The sequence below is a fragment of the Silene latifolia genome, chromosome X (genome assembly GCF_048544455.1).
Source record: "Silene latifolia isolate original U9 population chromosome X, ASM4854445v1, whole genome shotgun sequence".
Classification (NCBI taxonomy): domain Eukaryota; kingdom Viridiplantae; phylum Streptophyta; class Magnoliopsida; order Caryophyllales; family Caryophyllaceae; genus Silene; species Silene latifolia.
This window is the reverse complement of record NC_133537.1, coordinates 87,514,641-87,522,247: the sequence shown is the minus strand read 5'-3', so window position 1 is coordinate 87,522,247 and position 7,607 is coordinate 87,514,641. Positions and strand designations below refer to the sequence as shown.

General features: G+C 39.1%; 1 pseudogene; it reads left to right on the top strand.

The window, feature by feature from the left end:
• The first annotated feature begins 7,070 nt into the window (after positions 1-7,070).
• On the top strand, positions 7,071-7,169 carry LOC141625519 (small nucleolar RNA R71; annotated as a pseudogene).
• The last annotated feature ends 438 nt before the right edge of the window (positions 7,170-7,607 follow it).

Genomic DNA, 7,607 nt, shown 5'->3' with positions numbered 1-7,607 from the left:
AATTGAGCCGGTGGATATATTTTTTAGCCGAACTACTTATCATAAAATTTCAATAAATTCTTATCATAAAATTATTTAAAGAAAAAAGGGGAATTTTCGCATCACAAAAAGACTGAATATAAATTTGTAGAGAATGTAATATATTGAATCTTGTAAATATTTACATGTAAAAATTATGCCCATTTATAACTCATCATACCTATAATATATGCTACAAATACTTGGCCCAATTTAGGAAATATTTTTTAGGCGGGAAAAATGGGAGTTTCACCTATTCATTTAGTAAATAGGGGATGCTTGCTTATTGTTTTTCCAACTTATGCACATGTCATCTTTGATGAAATGCTTGATTGACAACCTAGCATGTTTCTCTTATGCTTTCAACAAGATTTGTAAGACATAAACCAACTCAAGACTTGTTAGACAATGCATATAGTTGATTAGGAAGAATTTAGTCGATTTTAGGTGTCGTAAAGTCTTGACCGACTCGGCTCCGGGACCCAAACCTTCCTAGGACTCATCTATGTTATCTCACCATGAATAGGGAAAACCAAGTCGACTTATAGGTGTTGTAAAGTCTTGACCGACTCGGCTCCGAGACCTAACTTTCCCTAGGAAATGTAAGAGATTCACTAACTTGATTCCAACAATAATAATAGCTTGTATCTACTTGACTCATTTATGCTAATTCACCATGATTCCCCTATGAGCCTTGACTCCCTAGTATTGTTTATCATTTATTTACCCCCTCGTTTCTATTTACTTGTCTTATTTACATTTCCTTGTTGTAGCTTAGAACACAACTTCAACCCAAATCAATTGTGACACTAGCATAAATTGAGATAGATAGACTTAGAACCCAAAGCACACCGTCCGTGGATCGACCTCGACTTAACCACTAACTAGTTGTTTGTTGAGATTATTAATGTGTTTGAGAGCGTGTGATGACAATGTTCATCAGCAATAGCTCTTGGGGTGATAGTCACTTTGTCTTTGGGCTGTTGAATTTACAACTGTGTGGGGGGCCAATTCAATGGATCCCTCACCAAAGCACATTGAAGTGGTACGCCTCCAACAAATTTCTCGGCAATTTCAACAATTCAAAACATTTGAGGTCTCCTTGGCAATTAAGAATGATTCCACATCACAAAACTTTTAAAATGAGCACTTCAAACTTATTAATGAAAAGTATTTTTGGTTTGCCAAACCACCAAGTCAATCAAGGTCCCCTAGATAAGTGGATCAAGTCCATATCACATCATAAGGTTGGATAAATGACACACATGCAAACCCTTGACTAGGCCTTAGACCATAGGACAAAAGATACTAGTATGACACATCCTAGGGTGTCTTGAGAGTATTCTAGAAAACAAAGTCCCAAGGAGAAAAATTATCTACAAAGGCCTTATATACACTTGTCAAGCTTCCCAAATTGGCATTTTCACAAAAAATTTCTACCATGCAAACTACATGCCATGATGCAACTAACATATATAAAACTCTAATGCATATGCTTTTATCGACTAAAATGTCATATAAACTAAATGCAAACTCTTAACATCACATAGGTTCATACCGCATCAATCAAAAAGTAGCCACATTGTCATTAACATATAAGAAAGGGAGAAGGAGATTTGGAAAGATCATACCATGCGGCCTTCTTTATCCTTTATCCTTCGAATGTGGCGTAGTCATCCCAATGTGATAAGAGTGACAAACAAACAATTATATACAATTATATACTACAAAGAAAGAACATGTTTTTGAAATTTTTAAAATTTTTCAATTTTTAGATTTTTCAAAATAAGGGTTAGATGTTAGAATTTCCCATCCTTACACTAGCATGGACATTGTCCTCAATGAACAAAATGATAGGAAATTATGCAAATGCAAATGCATGAATCTATAAGAAATGCATGAATTCTATACTAAATGCATACTACATGATTAATTTTTACATATGATGCAAACTAAACTATGCTATATGATGCATGCTTTCGACTAGGTTGGAGAGCTAATTTAAATTAACTCGGGTTTCCTATGAATGAACTTCCCCAAACCAAACAAAACACTATTTATAGTGTAAAAAATAGGGAAGTTTATTCACAAGGCGTGCAATGCAATGCGTGAAAAGTGACGTGTCATTTTGGATTCTTTATGGTGGCAGCAAAAAAGATAGTCAATTCAATGTTGCCGAGGTGTGAGTCCTTTGATGTTGCTAGGACTCAAAAACTCTTAGCCATCAAAGAGTCAAAAATGACTTTCTAAATGCTCTAAACTACATGTTATACAAGTTATGTAATCATGAGATAAAAACAAAGCAAAGTAGGGGTAGTGACTCACAATGGTATTACGTTGTCCTCCTTCATGCTTGTTCAACCATCAACTATCACTCATTGTGATATCATCATCATCATCATCATCATCCAAAGAACCGTAGGCATCATCATCATCTTCTTCACTTGAACTATGCTCATTGTGATAATGGCTTTCTTCACTACTTTCCCCATCCTCATCATCAAGACTCTCCTCACTCCTAGCGACTCGGACATCCCTTTCTTCATCTTGATAAGCTTGAGGAAAGAACACCTTCTTATCCACCCAATCCGGCAAAGGACTCTTAGGGTCAAGAAGTCTTTGCCTAGCAAGATGATAGAGGGGTTGATATTGGGCGTAGTAGGCGTTCACCCGATCCTTGTAAGCTTCTTTATGGATATACTTCATAAACTTGGTCAAATAATAATTGCCTTCCACAACATTCGGGTCATTGGTTGTGAACTCTTCAAAAGGCAAACAGATAAGGCGGTATAACAATGGAGGAGGGCTCTTCAATCAGATTTTGTTATTGGTTGATGATGGTCTTGGCAAGCTTGGAGACGGGGATAAGATAGTTGTTTCGGCGAGTGGAAATGAGGCATATTTTCTTTGGCAAGACAATAGAGTCGGCTCCCTTGATTATCCATTCATATCCCGGGGTGGAGTTGTCATGTTTCACCCAATGGAATGTGTGTATCAATGTGTTCATATCAAAGAGATTACCACCTTTAACTGGCTTATAGGCTTTGCTTTCATTGAACTTTGGGTTAAAGTGTTTCGCCAACCTTGTTATCAAGCCTCCATTAACAATAAAAGCCGTCTTTTCTTTTCCCTCTTTGATGTCCATCCGCCTCTCCAACAACAATTAGAGAATTTTGTAATCATTCTTTGACTTTTCATGGACATTCATTCTAGACTCCTAGTAGGTATGGTCAAGTTCAGTCATGTGGGTTGCTTCTTTTTTTACGATCAAGGTGTTGGAAATGGATCTATGCCAATAACGAATACCCGGATGGTGCATATACAAGGCATTGCATTCTCTAAATGTGGTCAATTCTCTTCCGGCAATTGCCTTCCAAAGGGGTTTGGCATCAAAATTGAGGGGTTTCTTGAAGAAATCCCAATGGTCATGGAGTCCAAGCATCTTCCCGAAATGAGCCTTAATCATTTTCCTACTTTGGTTTTTAAGCTTTAATTCAACATATCTTCGAGTCTCAATCTTATACTCCCTCAAAGAACAAATGAATTCCAAGATAAGGGAGGGGCAAGCCAATTCATTCATTTCAAATAGGGTAGATAACCCCATAGACTCGAAGAATGCTTTTGTTTGATCATGCACTCGTAATTTTTCCAAAGTATCTTGGCAAACAAACGTTGTGGCAATGACTTTCTTTTTGGCAAGGGATTCGAATGCAATTATATGCTCATTATATATGAAAGTTAACGCTGGGTAGTCCTTTAGTTATTTGACCTCCGGTATTGTTGTAGCAACCTCCTTAATGGCCTCAATAGGCTCCCTTGCTTGATCCACTACCACCAAAGCCTTTGATGCTAGAACTTTTTCCCTTTTTGATAGATTTGGGGATTTTGATGCTTGAGTCTTGCCTTTTGTTCTTGCCATGATGATTCCTCCTTGTAATTGATGTCAACAAACTTCAATCAATTTCTCAATCAATTTGGTGGTTTTCGAATTTGCCTTAACCCTAGATATTTTTGATTGATTTTGGGAAGATTTTAATGTTTGAAGGTCCAAATGTTGACAAAGGAGTGATTTGAATTGAATTTGAGCAAGTTTGCAATGACTTTTGATGAATTTGGTTGAGTATTGTGGGTTTTTGATGATTTGGTTGAGTGTTGTAGTGAGGGAAATATGTTTGTGTTTGTGAATGAAGAAGATAGAAATGAGAATTTGAAGAAGGAATCCCATGTTTTTCAGTGAAGTAGCAGGTAGGGACGCTCGAGCCGAGTTGGGGACGGGCGGCTTCTGGTTCAGGACTTTTCTTTACTCTTTGGGGACGCCCGTCCTGACATGGGGACGAGCGGGCTGAGCTCTGGGACGCCCGTCCTGCTTTCAGCTCGCCCAGATTGCAGTACAGCTCTTCTTTTCTTTGCTCCAATCCCCACGAGTTCAGGTCCACTCATGGGGATCCCTTTCTCGCTACTTTGATCCTTCATTTCCTATCTTTTCGGCATTAGGTTGCACTCCATAGGCTTGGTTAGCTTAGGCAATTGCTTCCCAATACTTGATCATCATACACTACACATTTCAAACACATTAGAAACCCTCCCTCACTTGCTCTCACGTCACAAAAATTCTACAACAAAGCATATAAGATGCAATGCAAAAATAAAGTAATGTACAAATTAATTGAAATGCAAGTTAAGAGGTTAGCATATTTACAAATGGTGGTTTCGGGAGGACTCCACCAAACTCTCTTTCTATTTTAGTGATGTCAAGGGGGTAAAGCAAGGGCGTTGTTGATGTTGCTCAACGCCTTGTAGAAGTAATCGAAGGCTTGTCCATTTTCACGATAGAAGTCTTGTGTAGACTTTGGTACATAGTTGCTTCCATTAGTGTAGGAACTCGAGTCCAAGTTGTGGTGACAAGGATCTACAAAGCCTTGGTCTAGGGTCATAGCATTTCCAATGTAAGGATTAACCAATCCGTCAAATTCGTCATCCCATAGACCATATACTCCCTTTGCTTCTTCCCCTATATTGAGAGGATTATGAGTTGGCAAGAGTAGCTCCTCATTCTTGTTATCATGGCCAATGAGGCCTTCATTGATACTTGTCGTGATGGATGAGCTTTGCAAGCTCTCATTCTTGTTATGAAAAATTACATGCTCTCCGAATAGAGCTACTTCAATATCATTCACTTCATTCTTCCAATTGGGCGGTGTGTCCTTACCCTTCTTGTTAGGATTTTCACTTTTGACTTGACCTTTGAATGGGGAGTCCACTTTCTTCTTGTCACCTTCCCGGCTATAGTGATCAACCATAAAGCATGGTTCATGCAAGTTGGGAGCTCTCATAGTCTTATCAAGATTAAAGGTGATTGTTTCATCACCAACTTCAAGTGTGAGCATCTCGTGCTTTACATCAATCACCGCTCTGGCGGTGTGCAAGAATGGTCTTCCTAGAATGATCGGTATATTAGAATCTTCCTCCATGTCGACAATAACAAAGCCCACTGGTACAAAAAAAACTTTCCAATTCTCACGGGTACATCTTCCCATACCCCAAGTGGTTTCTTTGTTGTTCGGTCCGCCATTTGTAGAGTCATATTAGTGCACTTGAGTTCTCCCACTCCTAGCCTTTCACATACCGAGTATGGCATGACACTCACACTTGCACCTAGATCACATAGTGCTTTGTGTATCGTGGTATCACCAATGGTACATGGAATGGAGAAGCTTCTAGGATCTTTGAGCATAGGTGGGGAATGTCCTTGAAGTATTGCACTACTTATCTTTGTGAATGCGATGGTCTCCAACTTCTTAATGGACTTCTTCTTGGTAAGGATGTCTTTCATGTATTTTGTGTAGGCTGGCACATGGTTGATCAACTCCGTGAATGGGATAGAAACCTATAGGTTCTTCACAATCTCCATGAACTTCCCAAGTTGCTCATCAAGATTGGGCTTGGCTTGGCGACTTGGAAACGGAAGTCTAATCACAATAGGTTCTTTTTCAACCTCTTTGGCCTTCTCTTCATTTATCTTCTTCAATGATTCATTGGTAGTTGGTTCTACTACCCTAGGATTTCTCCTCAATGGTTCCATCACATCTCTTGTCTTGACACTTTCCTTAATAACATCCTCTTTAATTGGGTCCTTAGGTCCCTCATATCGTGTACCACTCCTCAAGTGGATGGCATTCATAGTTTCATGTCTTGTAGGAGGATTACCTTGAGGAGGTAATTGTCCTTTTTGATTTTCAGAACTCGAAGCGGCCAATTGGGACAATTGTGTTTCCAACATCTTGGTATGAGCAAGGATATTGTTGATGGTAGTGTCTTTGGCTTAGCTATATCTTTGCATTTGAGCAAAGAAGTCTTATTGGTTCTTTTGCATTTGAAGGACGGCTTTTTAAACATCAAAAGCTTGGTCATTGGATTGATTGTAAGAGGGTTGGTTTTGGAATCTTTGGTTTTGGTTGAAGAAGGGTCTTTGAGTAGGATTTCTCATTGGAGCTGGGGTGTATGTTGGTTAAGGATTTTGAACATTTTGGCTTTTGTATGAGAAGTTTGGGTGAAATTTGGTGTTTTTATTTTAATAGTTGGAGTAAGGGGTGTCATTCTTGTATGCTTGGAAAGCATCTTCTTGCTCATTTGTGCCCTTACACTCTTGTTGATCATGTCCCAAAGTTCCACAATTCTCACATACTCCATTTGGAATAGAAAATGTTGACACCATGGCATTGACTTGTTGATGTTTCTTGGGTGCTTGAGAGGCTTCATTCATCTTGGCTATGGCTTTCTCAAATTTCAAGTTCATTGTGTCAATATGGGAGCATAGTTGGGCACCCAAAGCGGCACTCAATTATGTGACGGAATCAACTTCATGTCTCCCTCCCCTAGTAGCTTTTCTTGGCCTACTATATTGAGAATTGTGAACCGCCATCTCCTCTATCTTTGCCCAAGTTTGGTTATCATCTACCTCGGTGAATCTTCCATTGGAACCCATGTTGAGTACATTCCTTGAATCTTCATACAACCCATTCCAAAATTGTTGGACTAGAAACCATTCGCTGAGCCCATGATGACGACAAGAGCGATATGTATCTTTGAATCTTTCTCATGCCTCATATAGAGACTCTTCATCTCTTTGTTTGAACCCGGTGATTTGGGCTCTTAAAATATTGGTTTTCTCCGGAGGGTAGATCTTCTTGTAAAAGGCAAGTGCTAACTTCTTCCATGAATCAATTTCAAGAGTGGCCTCGTCTAGGCTCTTCAACCATTGATTTGCGGCTCCGATCAAGGAAAAAGGAAACGATACCCATCGAATTTTATATTGAGTTACCCCCGTTTGGAAAATTGCATCACAACAGTGTCACAAAAAGTCTCCATGTGTAGATGAGGATCCTCACTAGGCATCCTTCCAAAATGACTTCGTTCAACTAATTGTATGAATGCGGATTTGGCAATGAAATTACCGTCAAGTAGGGTGGTGTTGGAGTACCATTGGGTAGGTTCTCCTTGGTTGGTACGGAATGAGATGAAAATTTAGGCATTGTAGGTTGATTTTGTGGTTGGTTTTGAATTGGGTTATCCTCTCCTTGTCTTGCAAA